The sequence below is a fragment of the Pithys albifrons genome, chromosome 11, assembly GCF_047495875.1.
Source record: "Pithys albifrons albifrons isolate INPA30051 chromosome 11, PitAlb_v1, whole genome shotgun sequence".
NCBI lineage: Eukaryota > Metazoa > Chordata > Aves > Passeriformes > Thamnophilidae > Pithys > Pithys albifrons.
The window spans coordinates 6,525,367-6,547,368 of NC_092468.1; the positions used below are offsets into that span (position 1 = coordinate 6,525,367).

Genomic DNA, 22,002 nt, shown 5'->3' on the forward strand with positions numbered 1-22,002 from the left:
GCACTGAGATGAACCACAAAGACCAAATGGCAAGAATAAAATACAACCCTCTTAATTTTCTGCAACATCTCAAAACCACAGAGAAAACAAAGACTGAACTGAAAATGATACATTCTCTGACTTTTTCAAGGGAAGAATTGAGGAGAGGCAGCAGATGCATTCTGGAGAATGGATTTAACCTCTTGCTACCACTATATTATGAGATCAATATTTACAGCAGTTTCTGGCAATAGGCATCTAAAACACTGCTGTCCCCTGAGAAATGAACATGAGCTCCTCCTTTTCCCAGAACCAATCACTGGAGAGACTTTCTTTCAGCAAGGACTTCACCACATTAGACCCACATTCTGCACCCCCAACATGCTGCTTCACCTCAAACAACAGGAGCAGCAGTGCACAACCTGGGCACATGGAAGAACTGCTGCAGCAGCACCATGTTTATTTAAGAAAGCAATTCCTAATACATGCAATAAAATCAGAAACCAAAAAAGCAATTCTTGTAAATGAAAGCAAAGGCTTTAAAGTGTTCACACAAATAATGGACTGACAAAGATAAAAATTTCTCAACACCACACTTGACAGCAGAAGAGGGGTTTAACCAGGAGAGACTCAGAAAATATTTGCCTTAAGTCCATTCAAATTCTCTCACATAACTCAGAAAGAAAACAAAGCCCCTCTGTAATCCTAATAAACCTATTTCACTTCTCACCAGTAAATCACAGGAAAAAAGCTCATCACAGAACAAAAGAAAATGAAACAAATCATTTCATTTGCCACTTGCACCCCAATAAATCCTTCTTCAGCTTAACTGGGCCTGTTAATCACCAAAATGTAGACACTTGAGCTGAAAGTCTCATGAATGCTGCTGTTTCTGAAGAACCTTTCTTACACAAGGGGTCTGTCTAACCACTCACACTGCCTCCTCTTTTTCTATGAAAACTGCCCTTCCATAGGTAGAAACTCTTTATTATTCTACAAGAAGAGATAAAAACCACCCAAAAAGTAGCATACTATTTTCCTGGCCAACAAGTCCTAATTAAATCAAAAACGAAGAATCAACTTACAGCATCAAGAGGGTGAAAGATTTTCACAGCAATCAGTATGTATTGTCTGGCTGTCTCAGGCTTTAGCAGTGTAACACACACAGCCCCCATCTCATTCTCATCAGCCAATAAACCCAGAAGATCAGTCTTCAGCATTTTCAGGTTTTAAGTAGTTTAAAAACTGGCAAGACCAAAGGAGCCACCAAATGCTGAAGGGCTCTTTAAATCCTGTAGCTGCATCCAGTAAAAACAGACGTGATTTGTGAAATTCACATTAAAGAAAACAAAGTAACTTGAGGATATTAAATTATTAGCCGCAGAGATTAAGACTAAGGCAAAATTGCTCTGCCTTCTCATAAAATTTACCCAGAAGTTAACTGGAACAGGAATTGTAACTCAGAGATAACAGGTATAAATAGAATCATTGAAATTTCTATTCCCAGAACAAGAATACACTAAAGAGTCTAAGTTTTAAATCTTATAATAAATGATGCTTTAAAAATACTTTAGCTGCTGTACTACAGTCTGCCTCTACCTACTTTTTAAGAATATTTTCTCCCTTATTTTTTCAAATGCAATAAAGGAGATTATCGTTTAACAAAAACATTTGCACGGACAGTAGGCAAAGTGATTCTATGCATCAGCTGGAATGATTATATGCAGTAGCTTAAATGGACCTCTTTTAATGGGACCACTTAAAAATACATTTACCTTTTCCCCATCCTAATAAAAATTTGCTATCTACTTCAACTACTCGAGCTGCTACGAAGTATTTTTCAATTAAGTGCTTGCATTTATCCTAAGGTAGTGCGGAAACTTGGAATCGTTACGGCTGGAAAAGCTTCTACGATCAGAGTCCAGCTGTTCCCTTAGCACTGCCAAGCCCATCACTAAACCATGTCCCACAGTGCCACATCTACACACGGCTTTTAAATCCCTCCAGGGATGACAGTTGACACTATATTTGTTCAAGGACATAAACACAAGAAAAGTTTACCACTCAAAGACACCAAAGAAATTAAAACACACAGATGAAAACCCACCATGATAACCAAGTGCTCCTGAACTCACACAGCAGTTGTGTGACCCACTCGGAATTAGCACCCAATTATTGCAAATCTCCAGCCAGTGCTCCACTCACAGTATTTCTCACCCAAGCAAATTAGTCTTGAAGGTTTCGAGTTAAATAACATGGAGTAAAGGAAAAAAGTACAGAGAGAGGAGTTCTTTATTTAAAATGTAGAAATAGATCAGGACTTCTGTCATTTCATGGTGAATAGCAAATGGAATGTAGAGTGAGTTGTCACTCAGCACATTTGCAGTGACAGAAAACACAGCAGCACCCAACACGTGCCTTCAGCTTCAACAGATACAGAGCTGCTGCAGATCCTCATGAGAAATGATGAGGAAAAGATTTGATTGTGGTCTTAAAGTTACTTCTAACTTTTTAGGTTGCGTCTTCACAATCTTGTAAAATTTTTACTGAAGGCCTCTCTTCCTAAAAAATAAGCCTTCCTTTTTATGCAGTACTCTTCTGCTGTTCTTAATCCCTGCAGCCCTTCATACACCACATTTATTTACAGCACCCAAAGGAAGCAGAAATTAGTAGTTATCAAAACAGGCTGCCATATGAAAATAAACAATTGTTATGTGCTTGTGTTATTTGGAGTCCAAGAATTTACACAGAACAACCTTTGAGTATTAAAAAATGGTATTGTGACACTTAAAGCAACAGTTCAGTAAACAAAATGCTGCTGTTATTCTAATTACTCAGGAAAAAATAAAGTTAGATCACTAAGCTGAGCTTACTAAAATTTTCCACATAGCTAGAGATCATATTCTTCAAGTGTAAATAAATATTTTTAATAAACATACTACTTCCTTACAATACTACCACTAGTGGCAGATATAAAAAAGTACTTCCAAAGTGCTGGGGAAATAAAACTGATCTGGCATGAAGGCTCTCAGTACTCTGCACAGTTTAATACACATCTGAATGGTGGTATCTCTTTATCTTTAAAGACACTGGAAATTTTGTACTAGTTTACACACAGCTTGTAGTAGCTTATAAACATAATAAAGTCGCTTAAAGTTTGTTATGTAATTGGATGCAGATTATCAGTATATCATGAAGTGGTTTTTCTTTCTAATAAAATATAAAAGAATATTTTTCAAAAGCGTTGTGTCTGTCTTATGTGGATATCAACTATCAGCCTACCAAGCACAGATAATCAACCCCTCCTCATTTTTATTATTAACAACAGAAACAAAAGTCTTTTTTTGCTAGCAAGTTTTGTGCCAAAAAGTAATGTACCATTTGCTGCTGAAAATCTGCCAAACGAATGATGTTTTTCTTCACTCAAGAGGGTTCAGAAACTACTACTCACTTTCCAGTCAGCATTTATCATAGTTTCCCAAATACAGTCCTCTCATGAAAATAAAAACAAGACAGTTCTTCACACACAGACACACATCTCTTCACACTTGAGTCATTACTACAAGTAAATAATTAAAAATACTTTAGCAGATGTTGACAAGTGTTTTTCACCTTCTGATATTATGGCTCAGTCTTGACGTCATGGTGTACTTGATACTTCCATTCAAACCTGACAAAAGAAAACTGAAAGAATAAAATCACAGAAACATTTCGCTTGGAAAAGACCCTCAAGATTGAGTCCAGCACTGCCAAACCCGTCGCTCAGCCGCCACATCTGCACATCTTCTAAATACATTCAGGGGTGGTGACCGCACCATTCCCTGGGCAGCCTGTATCAGTGCTAGATAATGGATTTGGTGAAGAAAATTCACCTAATATCCAATCTAAACCTCCTCTGGTGCAGTTGAAGCAGTTTCCTCTCATCCTACTGCTTGCCACTTGGGAAAACAAACTGAGCTTCACCACCCTACCACCTCCTTTGAGGTAGTTGGAAAGCTGCACTATTGCAAAGTTGTAAAGCCAGTTGTGGTGGCCCCATTCCTGGAAGTGTCCAAGGCCAGGCTGGACAGGGCTTGGAGCAACATGGTGGAAAGTGTCCCTGCAGGAGGTGGAATAAGATGATCTTTAAGATCCCTTCCAACCCAACCCATTCTGTGATCCTACATTTCAAATTTTATCTCCTCCTAGGTTTGATTCATTATTGGGGATTTTGTCTCCATTAATTAATAACAGGACTTACATTCTTGTGTCTACTCATGTTTTGATGCTGCCATTGCATGTGCCCATTCAGACTGGACACATAAAAATGCATTATTCTGTTTTACAGCTGTCTGTAAACCAAGCACTAACTCTTCTTTGTCTACAGGATCCCACCTTAAATATCTTTACTGATGTCTTGAATTGCACCCTTAGCAGGGCATACAGATAACCAGACAGTAAATTCAGAGCTCCTCCTCTGTATTAGCTGAAACAAAAGGAAAACACTCAGCATTAAAGACCAGAAATACAAACACTTCAAAGCCCACATTGCATGTGGTGGTCTGAAAATCCCAAAGGCCCTCCCTTAGGAACACCTATATAAGTCCAAGAGGGATCTGAAAAAATTACCCAAACCAAAACTCAAACAGAGCCCAAGAGCAGCAGAGAAGGAATAGTATTTTCAGCCATCTTCAAGCACTGAAATGCAGAGGACCCAAAGCAGACCTTCCAGTATCAAGATTTCTGCCTTGCCAGCCCCCACACCTCCCTGTGCACCTCCAGTCCCTGACTGCCAGACCAAAGTTGGCCACTCCTGTCCTAGTCTGGCCTCACCTGTGACTGCTAGTTTCCTTCCCTCCACAGCTGTCACCAGAGAACCTTTTCTTCCAGAGATTCTGTTCCACACAATATTATACTTCATAAAGCATAAATTATTTCTAACACACATCCTCAGGACAGGACCCCACAGGCACTGTAAGGAACACTGGCCTACGCCTCCAAGATCCAACAGTGTAAAACGGCACTAAACAGAGCAAAGACATACAGATGGTTAACACACAGGTTCCTAAATGCTTTGGGGGTTGGGAGGGAAATAATGGGAGAAAAAGGCAGGAGTAGTAAACTTAGTGACATACTGTAAGAAGGAAAAATAAAGCTAGAAAACAGGTATAAGAAAGGCAGACGAAGTGGAATAAAGTACAGGCATAAGGACCAAAGTACTTTTCAAAAATAGAGAAGGAATCTGAGGCATGAAGCCAAGGAAGGGGAGAAAGTGCTCAATGCAGTTTTTAAATAACACTGTATGCGCTTCTTTCTACTGCATCAATTTTATACTTAGCCCTTTGAGTTTCTACTGACATCTACCTTTGTTTACCTGGTTCTCGCCTGTACATGTGTCTGCACCGATGTGTGTGCATGCACAAACCACAGCCTAATAAAACCACAGACTTCTGGAGACACAACAACAAACAGCAATACTCACATCACTGACAAAACCATCACTCTGCAGTACACAAAAGCAGTCTTTTTGGCTGCTTTTTGTACCGACAAATGTAATCAGTGTTTTAAATCAACTATGCTTCATATTCTTCAGTTATTAACATTCTATACTCATGAACATAAAGTTGTTAACTGAAAATAACAGTGCATTTCAAAATACCGTCTTTCCTTCTTAAGAAAATAAAATGATGCAACAATACCAAAATGCATCTCTCAAGCACCTTATTTACAAAAGTTATTGCTCAACAGCTCCCGTAAGAAACTCAAGCACTAAAAAATGTTACCAGTTATTCTGTTTTCTAGAGATTTTTTTACAATATCCTCCAAACCATCTACCTACTCTGACTTCTAAAGTGGTTCTAGTACTCCCTACCTGCAGACAGAGACAGGTCTTCCACATTAAACCTGTCACAAAACCACTTGACAGCAGGACTCTGAGCCTCTTAAAATGTCAGGTTAATGACAGAGAACACCAGCTATTGCACATTCCACATAACAGCTTTCATAAACAAGGATTTCATTGCTCTGCCAAAGACACCTCCTGTGCGCAAAGACAGCAAAGGACTTTCAGAAACACTGAGAATTAGCAACACTTCATAGCAACACTGTACCATAAAACTAAAGACACACCAATATTCTTAAGAATTGTTATTAACTGACAACACTAACCACAAACACTCACATGACTTCCACAGAACTGTTTATCTACCTCTACCAGCCACACAAGCTGGGCCAGACATGCTGCCAGCTGATGTCAACTGTAAACTTACAGCCTCTAACTCATCTTTAAATCGTCTCATAGAGGTGGCTTCGGTGGGTGTTTTTATTTTGTTTTTGTTTTGTGTTTTTGTTTTTTGTTTTGTGTTTTTGTTTTGTGTTTTTATCCAGTTGATATGTCATGCAGGGGCGGGGGGGGGGGGGGGGGGGAGGAAAGGGAGGACAGGAATGATCCAAAGGGAGAGCAAACAGTTGGAGCTCCTAATGGACTATACAACACTTTAAAATGTCCACTAGTTGCAAATTAAAGCACAAACAAAAGCCTCTACTTTCTGCTCTGGGGAAAAAGCCTCAGAAGAACACCGTGAAAAGCTAAACTGGTGATAGTCTCCAAAAGTGAACACCAAAAGAGAGTCATGAGAACACACTGGGTCTCTTGTAAAGAAATTATAAATCATAGTGCTGTTACCTCTTCACCTCTTGCAAGCAGACCCTTGCAAAGAGGAAAGATAACATCACATACAGGCACAAAAATGAACCCCACAACACAGACTCGTTTCCATGACAGGGCATATCTTTCCCATTCAATCACCACGGTTTCTGGAAAACAGAAAAAACTCCTGTATTTATACAGCCAATAGTGAAGTAGTAAAAGATCATTTATCAAACTAATATGGGAAGTAAATGTGTTCAGCATTACAGCAACATGCTGATCTAAGATACACAAACATAAAACCGAACATCAGTATCTCTGATGGAGTTCCTTTGAGATATTTTGATGCTGATATTTTGATGAATTCACAAAGCTATTCTAAAAATAGAGTAACTACCACAACTATTAGCAAGACATTCTAGAAACAGAAGAGCACCCTTTACAATTCAGTTTCGTAGTAAAAAGTTAATGCAACACCACTTATGCAAAAGATGCAGGTTTAACAAATTAAAAGAAACAAAAGTAAGCTGTGAGTAGAAAGTTTATATTAAGTATATTCTCCATTGAGAGAAACATTGTAGTACTCCTAATTCTAAGGCCCTTTAAGAACAAAAATATTTCTATGTATGTACATGTAGCTCCAAAAAACACAAAGTTACTCTTGAGTTAAACTAATTAACAATTTTTACTCCAGAGAACCTAAGAAAGTAAATACTTGAGGTTTTCCCAGACGCCCTTTTAAATGCAACTGAAAAAGATGTGGGACATTTCCTCCGCCCCCAGCTAAAGCTGCGAAGTGGAAGTAGCAAAAGCGGTACCTGAGGACAGCCAAGATCCTCTATTTGTGCAGAACCCTTTTTCTGCAGCACGACAGCAAACTCTGGCTACCTGAAACTGCCAAAGCCAAACCAAGTGACAATGTGCACACACACAAATAATCAGTGGGGAAGCAGAACTGCCCCAATCTCACTCCTCAAAGGAAGCTTTTCTTGACACGTCAGTGTCACTCTTTGTTTCTTTAATCTTCTGAAGCCAGTATGTAAATTCAATTATTTTGGTAGCTAGATATCCACAAGCATTTGCACATGAGGGCCTCTTCTGCAACTCTTAATGTATGTAAATGAAACCACATTCCTGAATTTATTTCCACCCGGGGTTGAGACAAAAATATTTACCCATGTAAATGTGACAGACTGTAACACAGACTGGTCGATGTTGCCTATAGAGTACCTGGTTCTTCAGGCATTGTAAAGTTACATTCAATATCCAACCTGCTGTACTGGGTAAATTGTAAGCGCACAATTTACTAACCCAAAGTGAAACTGCTTGAAGTTACTACTAACACTAACTAGAGGGGAAAAAAAATGTTCCATTGCTAACATAAGATGATCTTTGCCCCCAGATTGGATTTGGTTGTCTAAACAAGACACAGTGACACTTCCACAGGTTGAGTGACCGTGAGGACGAGCAGCACTGCCACAAAACAAGCTGTTTCATGCACTCAGACACTAGTGTTACATTTTAGTTCTCCAGTATTCAACGTCCTTATACTCTGAGGCAAATGATTTGAGACGCAGTGTGTGTGTAACCCTGTGTGTGCCCTGCCCAGGGGTATCAGTTTGAGGACAAACACACATTCACAAGAACACCCAAAAAGAACCCCTCCAAAAAGCGAGCAAGCTTTTCTATGTAACTGTGTAAATGATGCTTATTTCAGATTCTCTCCGGGACTGTTTACACAGAAACTGCCACTTGTGAAAAGGGGGAAACTTCATAACTTAACGGTCTGGTGCTCCCAAGAGTGGCAAGTCACAAAAGTCCACCTCGAACTAAAGCAGTCCTATGGCCTTTGAATAAATACAATACCACATTCTACAGCCCAACAACCCCCGTGTTTATTTCCAGATAAATTAACTGGTGGCAACTTAAAAGAACCAAGGGCAAAACTTCCATGTGTATCTCTAGATTTGTGAAAAAGAACTTAAGCTACTTGAACTCTGTGCCTCTAGTCACTGAAACACAACACCAGCTTTCTAGTTAACCAACCAAAACACCAGCATGTATTCCACCCCAATTCTAAACAACAACAGTACCCTTTCTGCACCCTCCTCGTGTATATACAGCAGTCTAACAGCTTATAGTTCTACTGGACTTTGCTTTTTAATTACATGCAAGATAGAGCATATTGCAGACATATGCAAACTTTTTTAAAGGGAAAGGATTAGTGGAGCAGGACATATTCTTTCTTAACTACATCACAAAAACCAAAGAAAGATTTATTTTTTTTTAAGAAGGCTTTCCTAGACTAGAAATTGGAGTTCTGCCAAAAGTCCATAGACAATTGGAGAACTAGCAAACTTATGACATCAGATATTCCAGGGAAGTGCAACCTGACTCAACGGAAGTGATTTTTACTCAAGAGAAACAGATATTTAAATAGACAATCAATAAAAATATTTTAAGACCACATATGGAGGAAGTATCTTAAAAAAAAAATGGAAAAACCATATAATCAATGTTAAAGACCCTACCCAACCCTGTCTCCAAGTCAATCCACATCAAAACATTCCTGATATCACCGATATCCCTGACACTTTTTTACAAAAGGCCAGTAAAACAGTTACTCAAAAAATTTTGTTCAGTAACCCTTTCCTGAATCCCAAATTTTCTGAAAAGGAGTGCTTGCTGGTACAAAATTTCCTAAGCCTGGAAAACCCCCATCAGTCTGAACTGAAGCTTCTAGATCAAAATTTCCAAGTGACTTGGTGATTGATTCCCCAGCCACCTTAATGCATTCCACTAGACTTCACAACCCTTTGCCAAGCATATGGATATTCAATATTCTTTTATATTCAATTTTCCTAAAAGGAAGCATGTCATAAAGTGTTAGTTCACCTTTTAATTAACCTTTGAAGATATACAGCTGTGGGAGTCTCCAGCTAATACTGTAAACCAGTAAAATTTCCACAACATCCTTCACGTATTCATCTAACTGCAAACCCTAAATTACAGTCCTGAAAACACAAATAATGTGTTGCTGGGGTTTCTAGCCATGTCCAGCTTCAGGAACTTAAGCCTCAATAGAGTTCAGTAGCAACAGAGTAATGACAAAGCATGGACTTAGATAGTATGTAACAGTTATGTAGCCAGTTATGGCTACACTTGCCAAAATTCCCAATGAACAAAACTCACCAATGTATCCAAGGACAAAAATAGCCTGAAAATGCATCAAGTGCTGAGGGAAAAAAACAAAACCAACAACAACAAAAACCCCCACCAAACCCACCCAAAACAAACAAACAAAAAGCGCAATACAAACTAAACTTTCTGGATTTTGGAAAGAATCCAACAGGAGTCTACACACACATGTGTTGGAGCTAGTCAAACCAGAGAATCTAGCATGGAAAGTTTCCGTTTCTCTTTCAGGAACTCCTCGGGACTAATGAAGATTTATTCTCTCCTTTCACAGAAAGGGCTCCCCGTCTGCGAAAGAGTTCAGTTGTCTGCTAAGAGAGTGCAGAATGCCAGCACGCTGCCAAAGCCACCGCTCTGTGCTGCAGAGCGTGGGCATCTGCCTGCAAACACATTTCCGAAATACTGCTTTGCCATACAAATTCCTGCGGTTCGGAAGCGAAACAACGCTCAGAAATGCGGCTGAAAACAACCAGGAGTATTGAGTAATCTAAACGCCACTTAAAATTCACGGAGCGATCACCGAGAGTTCTCAGGTGAGGACAAAAAAAAAAAAGAAAAAAAAAAAGAGCAGGCAGCGCGCAAAACGGGATCGCTCTGGAGAGAGCAGGCGCCGCACGCCCAGGGACGGCCGAGCCCGCGGAAGCGACCTGGCTGAGCCGCTGGCGGTCCCCGGGCCGTGCCGGGGGCTCCGATGCCGTCGCAGCCGCGGGCCCGGTACGGCTGAGCACGGACCGACCGGCCCGGCCGGGGCGCGCCGGGCACTTGTTGCAGAGCCGTTCCCGCCGCGGCCGCGCAGGGCCGGCACAAAGGCGCCCGCCCCGCAAAGCCGAGCCCAGCCGCCCACCCCGGGCCTCTTTTCGCCGCCAAACGGCCGCGTCCCGCCGAGCCCGTCCCTGCGCGGTTGAGCAACTGCGGTGTCGCAACCGGGGCAGCGCCGCTTCCCGCGGCGCGGAGGCACCGGCAGTACCGGCCGAGGCAGCCCCGCCACCGCCCGCCAGTCCCTCTCGGTGCCGTCGGAGCGCACCCCGCGGCACAACCCGCTCGGGGCTCCCCCGCACACGCACCTGCCCGCGCAGGTCAGGCCGCCGCCGTGTTCCGTCCCGTCCCGTCCCGCGCCGCCCCAGCCAGCGCGGCGGCGCTGGCGCCAGCGGGGAGCGCTCCCTCGGCCGCCACCGGCACCGGCCCCTGCTCCGCCGGGGTTACCAAGGCGATGGCTTCGCCCTCGGCCCGGCGCCGCCAACCCGGGCCGGGCTTTCGCTATCAGACCGCGGGCGGCCGCCAATGGCGCGGCGCGTCCCGCCCCACCGGGCGCGTCCCTTCCCCGGGAGGGACGGAGGTGGCCGCGCCCCCGGCCGGGCTGCGGGGGTGGTGGCGAGGGGGGTGCGCCCGCCCCGTCCGCGCCACGGCATCCCCCCGAGCGCTTCCGCAGCGCAGTCCCGCTGCACCCGCCAGCCGGGCGCTCTCCGGCCGCGTTTCGCACTCACAGCGCCCGGAAAGTCGCTGTCGCACAGCCCGGACAGCCCTGCCCGCGGCCGGGCCGCAGACTGAGCGCAGGGGCAGCCGCCCACGGGCATGTAAGAGAGGGCTCATCCATGAGCCGCTTTCCCTTTTGGAATCAGCGGGGAAGACCTCATTATAGCAGCTTATTGCCTTACCAATGACTTCCGTGGTGCATCCTCATCACAAGAGTCTTGGTGCTGAACTATTAGAAATAATTGCATGGAAACTAGTACGTTGAAAAGGAGTTGTTTTTCTAAGGCTTAAAAGAAACAGTCAAAAAAAGGAAGGTAGGATGTAACCGGTAATGAAACAACTTTTGCATGCAGCGGGTCCGCCCCCACCCACTGAAATCAGCAGCAGCATTCCTACTGCCTTTAATGAACATAGGGCGAGGCATAGCACATCCTTGTCCACAAAGAATATCATCATATTCTGCATATTTTAACATCCCTATGCTAGTAATTATGCTGTATCATTAGCCTTGTCTATTTTAGTCTGTTCATCTTTCCAGTTATTCCAGTTTTGAAAATGGGTGGATGGATTTATTTCCTCATCAGCTTCACTTACTGACTCTCAAGGTACTAAAACCCCATTAAATTTGGATTCGAAAATATCTAGTGGACATTTCGTTGTTTGTTCCCAACAACCTAACCACCCACAACATGGATTAACTAGAAATCTATGGAAAGGACAATGATCTTCCCTACTGCTTCAGCAAACGGGATTTTTGCATGAATAGTGAGTGTGTAATGCTACATCCTGGCAAATCTCAGTGGAAGGGCAGAAGTTAATGAGAAATCTTGCCTACCGTGTGCCAGTCGCCTTCCAGCCTGTCGTGTGTATCAATTAACAGTTCCCCTTCCTGCTAAAAGCAGTTCCCTTCCAGTTCCTTTAAGGCTGCTCATTGTTCCTGAACATCATGTTGCTTCTTCACACCACAGTGTGTGGTAACTTCACTTGACTCCTCTTCTTCCTGGAAAAAGAAAGCCAATAGATTTCAAATGAAACTGGTTTATCAAGGCAAACATGCAACTCATACAAATGGATCATGCCTTTATAATGAAGTTTAGTTCACCATATTAAGCCTCTTCTCTATTCTGTTTTGAAGTTTACATGGCTACTGAAATATATTTCTGAAAAATAAGGTATCACTTAAATACAATAGTGCAAAAAGTCACAGATATGGAATTTTCCAAATCATTCTAATACTTGTGGGTTTAACATTAAATATTCCAGAGAGTCATGGCTTAGATATTGAAACCTTGACTTGCTAGTTGACCTCACTTGATGACAAATGGGTTTGTGCCTGAAAGGCTAGATAATGTTTCTTTAGAAAGGAGCTATTTACTCTGGATCTTGTGACATAATGTTGCTGTTCTACAGGATCCAGTGCAGTCTTTGTAAAGTGATGTGAGTGATTTACTGGACTAAGCAGAGGGCTACAATCCAGAAGCTTAAAAATCTGTTTACTGTACCGCCATCTTTTCAATTGAATAATGATGCCTTGAAGTGTCTGTCATGCATAAAGCCCCAAGCACTTAAAAATTGTCCTGTATAGGCAGTTTCTGCTATATCTGTGAATAGATTACAGTGAAACCTGCCCACACAGTTTTTCTGCGGGATTGTAACCCCTGATTTCCTAGTTCCTTTCCATTTTCTGTTTTAACGCCTTCAAACACAGCATTTGTATTTAGCAGGGGGAATAAAGAGATCTCACTCGGTAGCTATTAACATATTTCAGACTACAGTTTATCAACTTGCATATTTAGGTTCTTGTCACACGTGGAGTTGTTATAGACAGTGTGTGCAATAAGGAATTTGTCTTGAAACATCTTAAAGAAATGTTTATATACCCTGTATGGCAGGAGAAAAACGCCAGACTTTACATAAAATTTTAATTCTCAATTTCCTTATCTTTAGATTCCCTTCCCACCCCCTTTCACAAAACAACAAATGTTCTATTCTTCTCACACACCCCCCAGGCTATTGTTACATGTGTTCTCAGTATAACAAAGGGGTTTTGTCTAACAAGGCTGTATCTGAGTCATGTCTTTGCATGTGAAACAGCTGTACACCTAGGGCACATTCTTGGTCACTTGAAAATGTGTCATTTTCGGTGTTCTGGGTTTGCATTATTTGAGTCCTGTGTCACTGCAGTGATCAGAAGAAAGGAACTTGTCTGTGTATCTGCAAACATCAGAGAACCGTGGCAGCAGACCCAGACAGAAAGAAAATGTAAGTGGAAATGCCATGGTCAAGGATGTTTGGCCTAAAGAAGAAAAAGCCAATCTGAAAAATGTCCAAGTTATTAAATCTAAAGGACAATGATCCAGAACACAGCAAAATACTGGGCAGGAGATGTATAGAAATAATTCATTACAAAACTTAAATACTCATAGCAGCTTGCTACTGTCTGATACTGTGATACAATGGCAACATCTACAAACCAAATCAGCTTTGGGTAGTAAATGCACAGGAATGTTTTGTGGTGAATACAGAATGAGAATCTCTCATCAGTATTTCTTTTCTTAAATAAAAAAAAAAAAGTTATATTCAAAACTGTGTGAGCAATAGTAGAAAGAATAATGGTCACTTTACACTGCATGGTCATCCCTTTGCCTGCTTGCTGCCTACTGTTATCCCAACAAAAGGCTTTAGAACATCTTGGGTATGACAAATAACATGTCAGTCTCCTCAGTAGTCACTAGAGGAGAGCCAGTTTGGATTATAACCATCAAAAAAAACACCTTATCTGCTATTAACAAAACTTTCATCTCCCCTTTCAAGTCCTTCCTTCAACTACACTAGAAAGAATATGTCCCCTGTTGCCTAAGGTAGCAGAGGTTGTTACCATTTGGAAGACAGAATTATTAGTCATTGAAACTTAAGAGATGTTAATAAACAAGTGAACAATTTTGGCATGACTGTTTCAAGCCATGTGTTCAGAAAAAAAATCATAAGAATCAGGTTTAACTGTAAAAGTCTATATTTAATCTCCTAAAAAGGAAATACTAAGCAATTCCCAATACATAATTTCATGGCCCAGGTTGAAGTAGTGCAGCACATATAAATGATATGACAGAAGATAAGGTGTGTGGGTGTGCTGGTTTAAAGATAAACCAGCAGGAGAAATGAACTCAACACAAGAGAGATTATAAGTCAGAGCTACAATTTAATAATAATATTACAATAAATACAATGGCACCAGGAGAAATTGGTTTTAACTCACAAAACCCAGCAGTATAACCCAGTGTCCTGGGGCACAAACCCAAAGGAGTTTGTTAGCCCTTGTGTTGAGACCTGTGTGGTTCCCCCAAGTGCAAAGCAAAAGGAAGTGAAAAAACCTGTTAGTGCAGGTGATGGCCGTAGTCTGGTCGAGAGTGGTGGTCTCCTCCTGTCAAGGTCCTGCTGCTCCTTTGGATCCAACAAGTGGTTCCCGAGGTGTTCTTACCCACCAGTTATGTACCCTCGGGGAGCACCCAGTCCCTCCCCCAGGGCGGGGACTCACACAATGGGTGATTGACTCTCTGAGTCATGGGGTATCCCTGAACTGTTGATGGCCCTTTAGCAGCCACGCCCCCCCAGGCTGGGTGTGAAGGTGCTAATGACTCCCTGGGCAGCTGCTGCTAATGGTCCATTGTTCTTGGAAAATGAATAGAGGGGGTAGAATATACAACTTTGATCACCCCCACACAGTGATAATTGGTCCCACCTGCTGAACTAGGACAGTGGGGATAGCATGGTCCTGTAACAGCCTCAGCAGCTAAATAAAAACTGGCCTGCTGGCCTTGATTTCCCCATCTCTGCAGTTCTCTGACAGATCAATCTGTGAAATCCAGACTGGCCACTGCCATGAGGGTCTCTCAGGGTGCACTGGTAAGTGCTAATGGCCCAGTCAAGAACTCGGTGTGACAGGCCAGCTCAATTTTGTAAACACAGCATTCCCTCAGAGGTGCTCTGTACAGCAGGTTGGTCTCTGTTCCAGTGCTTGCACCAGCATGTGTGTCTATAATAAGCCTCCCTTTGTGTCTCGCGCTGACTGTGGTGAAGGGAAAGGCAGCAGCAAATAATGGACTGAGTGACGTTCAGGACCAGACTGCAAATGCAGATGTTGAACAAAACGGATGCTGAGTTTGGTTAATGAAGCAACAGCCTGCTGCAAGAACAAGAGCTTTTAGCAGTGCTTTACTAAATCAAGATATGTAATACGAGTAAAATTCAGTAGAATAGTTCTCTGAGAACTTAAAGCATCTGTATGGGAGCCAGAGAGGCAAAACCCCTCTGTTATCTGCAACAGCCCCCCAAACAGTCAGCAGCCTGGCACTTCACTGTCCTGTTCCACCTACTGAATTCCATGTCTGAGGCCTCTCATTTTAAAATTTTAAGTCTCACTTAAATGACACAAAGCCACTTGAAATAGAGGACCTCTTCCTTTACCTCGCTGGCCACTGTAACACACCAGAAGTACCAGCACATTAGCTGATGTACCCGCCAGGGCAGACACAGCCCAGCTGTGAATGAGTAGGTGCAGCTCCTTCCCCCTTCCCCTCTCAGGCAAGCTGTGTGAGCTGTGTACAGCAGCAGGTCCAAGCTGGAGACAGGCCTTACTCCACCAAAGCTCTCCTTCTGGAGCACCAGCTTTGCTTGGGATCCTGCAGAGCACAACTGCTTCTCTTGGGTTCCCTAAACCTGGGCCATGGACTGGGGAATTGGAAAGGAGAGACCCTCTGCACTGAGGCTGCAAGTGTGCCAGGAAGTGCTGGGAGCTGAACCCCCCTGCCCTCCCCTGTAAATCCACACCCATTGTCATATTGCTTCCAAATCACAGGAACTCCATGGTCAGGAGCTCTTAGGCAGGCACATTGAAATGGTGGCATTTTGATCAACTTATGCCAATTCTATTGTAATAAAGCAGCAAATTTTTAACATCACTTATCTGTAGAGAAACTGATTGAAAGTACTTAGTTTTCACCAATTCTGTATTATAGCCAATGTATATTTTTCTGTGTCTGTTCTGGTTTCTAGGTATGGTCACACTTTACAAGACAGCTTGCTCATGAGGTGTGTGGACAACCATCTTGTATCAGCCAGTGAAGACAAAAAAACCTGCCCAGAATTAGTTAGAAAAAGGTCTTTTTAACAACCAACAGCATCCTTCTGACTTTCCTTCTACGTTCCCTCTTTTTGTAAAAATAACTACATACAGTCTTTCATTTTTCCAGTTTCCTAACACAGACTTTGCAAAAGTAGTTCCCATCAATACAAAACAAATTATTTCATCCAAAAGCATCTTGAATAGCTAGTGCCTAATAGAACAGGACTTGTGTCCACATGTAACCTCATATCCCACACAGGCAAGTCTCCCACCAGCTATTATCCCCTCTGCCCACTTTGAGTCGGAACTCATAACCAATATTAACATACTTTTGTTATAAAAGGCAGCACTGGATTGTTAGAATTTCCAGTTTTTAGACAAGGCACTGAGTTCCCTTGTGTTATTTCTACTGACTTTTCTAATCAAATACAAAGATCCCATGACACATTTTGACAAAAAGTAGGGCACAGCTGGCTTATTTATTCTTTTACTAAAAATAGGCTTCATTGTCCAGCAGGTTGTAATGTGTGAGATAGCACTTTAAGTGTAACAGCTGCTGTACCTGCCTTGATACATCTGTGTTACCAGTCCCTCTCCACAATCTGCTAATTGTGAAAATAAAACATCAGGCTTCACAATTACTTCAGTAGTTCCCTTTTGCTAAAATGCTTACTGGGGTTAGGCCATCCAGCAATTGAAAAAGCAATAAAATACCTTCTCATCCTTTCAGGAGGAGTTTCTGACACCCTTCCAAGCATAGCACAGCATGTTTTAAATCTCCTGGGTTAATGGCATATTACTATTCTCAGCCAGAGGCAAAGACTAGGAAGAGATTCATTACAGGAACTGGAACACAAATGGTTTAAAGAAATCCATATCTCTCCTGCTTTCTTTACATATTTACTTTTTAGCTGGCCTTTTTGTTAAGGCAAGTCTGATAACAGAACAGATGTGACAACTGTGAAAATGAATAATGATCAGGAATAGTACTGAGTCTGTCACACTTTTTAATGAGTGTGGATATGAAATACACTCTATTATTTCAGAGTTTGGCCTTGAGGAGACTTTCAACTGATGTTTTGTCAAGTTTGCTTACACCACTTGTCCAGCCACAATGGTGTAAATCAGGGTTAGGAAGACTTAATTTTGTGCAGAACTGCCACAAGGGAGAAAAGTCTCTCTGCCCTAGAGCACACTGACATAGTTATTCTTTGGGTCAAACACATTTACTGACCTGCAGTGCACATCACTTCAGAGGTTGGTCATGTACCATTTGCAAACCATGAAAGGGTTGCTCAAACCCAAATCTGTCTTTGTCTGGAACAAGTTGTATGTCATGTGCAAATCAAAGAAAAAGATAAAAGCAAATGGGATGTATTCCTGCTACCATAAAACATAGGTACTGCATTAGCATTTTACTAGCCCATAGAAAACATGATCACAATAACCTCACTGATTTTCACACACTACTAGAGAGCTGGTACAACTACACATAGTACATCTATCTATATCTAGAGAGCAAAGCAAACTAAAAAAAAGTGGTGTGAAATTTTAAAAATCAGTAAGCACAAGAAAAATAACAAATATTATATGCATTGCCATTCCTCTAAAAATATAAATTCTTAGCTACAAATCGACTATTATTTTGAAACCCTATTTAAAACCTCAGATTTTAACTTCTTTCCTCTGGTGGATGTGTTGCAATTTTAATATTGCTGATGAGTTTCTATTTTTAAAAGGACTATAAAAATACATGTATATAGCAAAATTGCATTCAAAAGGCATTTACAGATTTCTTATTAAGCATGTTTCAAGTTTCTAGATACTGTCTAATTCTCATTCATGAGCATTTAATTTTAATATTTATTTTGCCATAAAACTGTTCTTCTAGAATAAGATCTGTACGAACAGAATCACAAAGACATGCTGAAATCAGTGAGAGCCATGAATATTCAGTGCTCTGCTGGAAGGGACTGAAACACTTCCATCTCGCAGTTCTGTTAATTTATCTTCTCATAATCCAGAGCCGCAAGTCCCATCCTCAGAAAAACCAGCACTCTGACACATTTCAGAGCAGCACCCACAATGTGTTATTAACAGGCACTGCACAATCCAAGGCAGGAGAGATTCCCAGAATACTCCTAAAATGCCAGTACATTTTTGAAGCAGTACTCTGCACAGCCTTTTGTCGCTAGACAATCCAGTCATCCTGAATCAGGAAGACTCATGTTTACAGGAATTACGTTTTAGACAGTTTCTTCGAGCTACATATGCCTCATCTTCATTTTTAGTCCTCAAGAGCTAATGTTACCAAGTCTGGCTAGATGCCATCAGAGAAAAAAAATTGTTGCAGCATAAGAGGACAAGTACAGTATTATTCTGTTCAAAACAAGAAACTAAGCCTGCCTTACTGTTTTGGAAACTCCAGCCTCTGTGCCAAATTGCTTTTTAAAACATTTCCAGGTATTGATTAACCAAATAAAAATCCACGTATTTCACCCACTCTGTATGACAATCTATCACAACAAGTCTGAGAGTTTCATTTATATGACTCATACACCTTTAGATTAAACACCTATGCAAATGATGCCAAGTCTCTGTTTATCAGAGCTTTGTCAGTGAGACAAATCATTCAGCAGGTGAATCATGAAATTACTCTCTGTGTGGATGAGGGAAGCAGAGAGATACCAGCTCAACTTCACGGTTCCCAATCCATTTCTTCTTCCATTCTCCTTGGCTGCATCACTGCGACATCGCTCATATGAGATGGGGAGCTCTCCTTGCCTTTTCCTCAACACACAGCCCATTTGGCTGCAGCTCAGAATGTCCTTTAGGCACATCAGGAAAACAGAACCTTTAAGTGGTTTGCTCAGGAGAGAGCACTTGCTGCCTCCCTCTGAGAGGGAAAGTGGTGTTTCATTTCCAGTAGGAGAAGTGCATCCATTTAAATGGCTCCAACATTTAGTGGGTAGCCTCCTGCTTGGAGGGGGCTCACAGGGGGCTTTTGGTGCAATTCTGCTCTAGGCTGAAGAAAGACTGACAGTGTGTCACTGCTCAGAGAAGGACTAACCATCTGGACAAGGTTAGGTCACCTTTGCAAGAGAACACATTCCAGTAGTTCATAAAAATGTGGCTCAAGAACATTTTTTTATTCCTGGAATGTATCTTGCTGCCAAAGAAGGTAGCTACGATCAGGAAAATATTCCATGGGGAACAAACAAATTCTTCTGCAAAGCCATTCCTCCCTGCTCCACCCCAGCTGACATTACACAAGTTGAATAATGCATGTCAAGGTATTAAGTAACATGTAAACACTTCCAGTAAATGGTTCTGCTGTAGGCCTTGGCTTAACTGGTATTGCTTCCCTCCTGTGATAATGGAAAAACATCTTCCTAAGACCTTCTGCACCTAAAACGTAATATTAATGAAGCACATCTCACCAATCACTGACTGGAACCTTCCTCCTGCCCTATCTCCCAAATAGACTGTAAGTCCCTTTAAAACTTCCCTAATGAAGCCTTACTCAGATATGGCCTTCTCCAAAAGCCTCTGACTCGCCTTCCAGCCTTTGCAATGGGGCAACCTTTGGTCTCAAAAGTATTACAGTTCTGGTAATACTTTTAATAACAAATGACAAATTCCCACTGGAAACAAGCTGGGGGTTTTCTCATACCACCAAGGATGTCTTATATGAGCCCCATCATGCATTGCCCAACAATATTCCCCACCCCAATTTTGAGATTAGGTGTTTTCACATTTTTTTACCAAGGGTGTGGCAACACAGTGTTGGGAAGCCACAGTTCTTTTCAATCTGGTAGAGGAAATCTCCTTGTGATTTAGTGTGGCTTTAGGCATGCACTCTGCTTACACAGTATATGCCAGTAATTCCTTTCCTTTACTGTCTGTGACATTCCACAGCAGGGACACATGCCAAAAGGGGACATGCTGTAAAGCTAAACCACCACTGGGATGAAGATGGGCTCTTGAATCATCTCCATGAGACTGCGAATCATTAGTCTCAATGGAGATGTGCCCAAGGAAATTTCTGGGATTTTCCACTGGAATTTGTACTTTCATGAAGGGTTTTCTGCAGAAGGGACTGACCTAGAGTCAAGTATCCAAGGAACTCCCAGGAAACAACAACAAATTCCACTCTGAAAAGTACTTGAGCAGTAAGTTTCAACAGAGCTGTTAAGTAAGAAGGTAAAGTCATGCACTTTCTGTAACTTATTCCAAGTAATTATTATTTCTTTTAATGTCTGTTATCTACACAGGGCTGAGAATTGTGGGTTGAGTTGGGTTGTTCTCCTTTCCATAATTGTTTTCCTGGCAATAGAACTTGCAGCCCAGCTGCGGGTGTGACAACAGCAGTGCTAAACATTACTTAGATCCAAGGACCTAAGTAACTGCAACTAGTAAGAAATGTGCTCTTGTTTGGCCAACGTATGGAAAGGAGAAATAGCAAAGAAGAGCCACCTCCAAGCCCTCTCTGTCCCCCTGCTAACAGCAGCAGCCATTTTTTTTTGTCTGATTTCCCACATCTGGATGAGAAGTAATGGGTTAGTGACAGTGAATATCACAGCTCCCATTGTCAAGGCTTCCCACCTCTGTGTGAGAACTGCAGCACCAGTGGCTGTTCAAAGACAATAAAGCACAGGGAAACTGAAATTACACCCACCATGGCAAAATCAGATCACCATAATGTGACAACTGTTGTACACATCTCTGTAGCTGATGTGGGCCTATTTTTTGTCTGGGCTGATCAGGACAGGCACAAAGCAAAAACCATGCCAGAACGAGCCTGTCCTGCTCAGAAGATTGTTAAGTTAATGACTGCATTACAGCTATCACAGGAATGCCAGTGCTTAGTGAGGAGTGTTTTAAAGAAAGGTTTCTGAATGCTACTTCCCTGCTGCTTCCAGTCCCCCCACTGAAGAACTACTGGAAAGACCAAACTATCTTCCAACACCTTTGGAGAAAGGAAAGCAACAGTGACTAGTCCAAGCTAAGAAAGTGCAACTCACTGCATTCTTAATTCTTCTTCATACTTGGAAATAACCAAAACTGCTGATTTCCAGACTTCTAAAAATGTTAGTGCTAAAGTGGACTCTTGGAAGGACCATTGGCTTTTTGACTCAATGCATTCTATACAACTGAAAAGCTGTTTATTTTTCAGTCAAAACACTGAGGGCACCAAAGCTCAGGTATAAACTCCCTATACAGAGAGAAATATAATGACAGCAAAGGAAATGCATTTGCCCTCTTCTTTTTCCCTTCCACCCACCCACCATCACCTGAAAAGCAGAACATGTTCCCCAGCCCTTGTCTGGATACATCTCCAGGCCCAGAGAACAGGCAGGCATCTGCCCCAGCCTGCTTCCAGTAGTGCATGGGATGAAGCAGGACACAATGCCACAGAGACAAGAGGAGCTGGTTTACTGCACAGTCACACACATGTATATAATCCACACCTCCTGCACCTTCACAGCACTTTGGCCTTCTAGCTCTTAACACATGCAAGAAATTACAGACCATGTCTGCCATCCACCATGATTTTGTGGCTATAAAACAGTGTCTGGCAGCAGCACAGCCTCCCAGTCCACCC

The 22,002-nt window shown here is 42.1% G+C and overlaps 1 protein-coding gene across 4 annotated transcripts in view; it reads right to left on the bottom strand.

Annotated features, from left to right (window-relative positions):
- The window catches only part of PIK3CB (phosphatidylinositol-4,5-bisphosphate 3-kinase catalytic subunit beta), an 87,661-nt gene that overhangs the window by 55,280 nt on the left and 10,379 nt on the right, over nt 1-22,002 (bottom strand). For 2 of the 4 annotated variants that reach the window (XM_071566488.1, XM_071566489.1), the window contains exon 2: nt 12,111-12,275. The gene's annotated coding sequence lies outside the window, so the exon portion shown is untranslated. Of the gene's footprint in view, nt 1-3,591; nt 3,650-4,353; nt 4,445-10,866; nt 11,029-12,110; nt 12,276-22,002 lie in introns of those variants that run through there. The other 2 variants (XM_071566490.1, XM_071566491.1) reach the window with 2 other exon arrangements.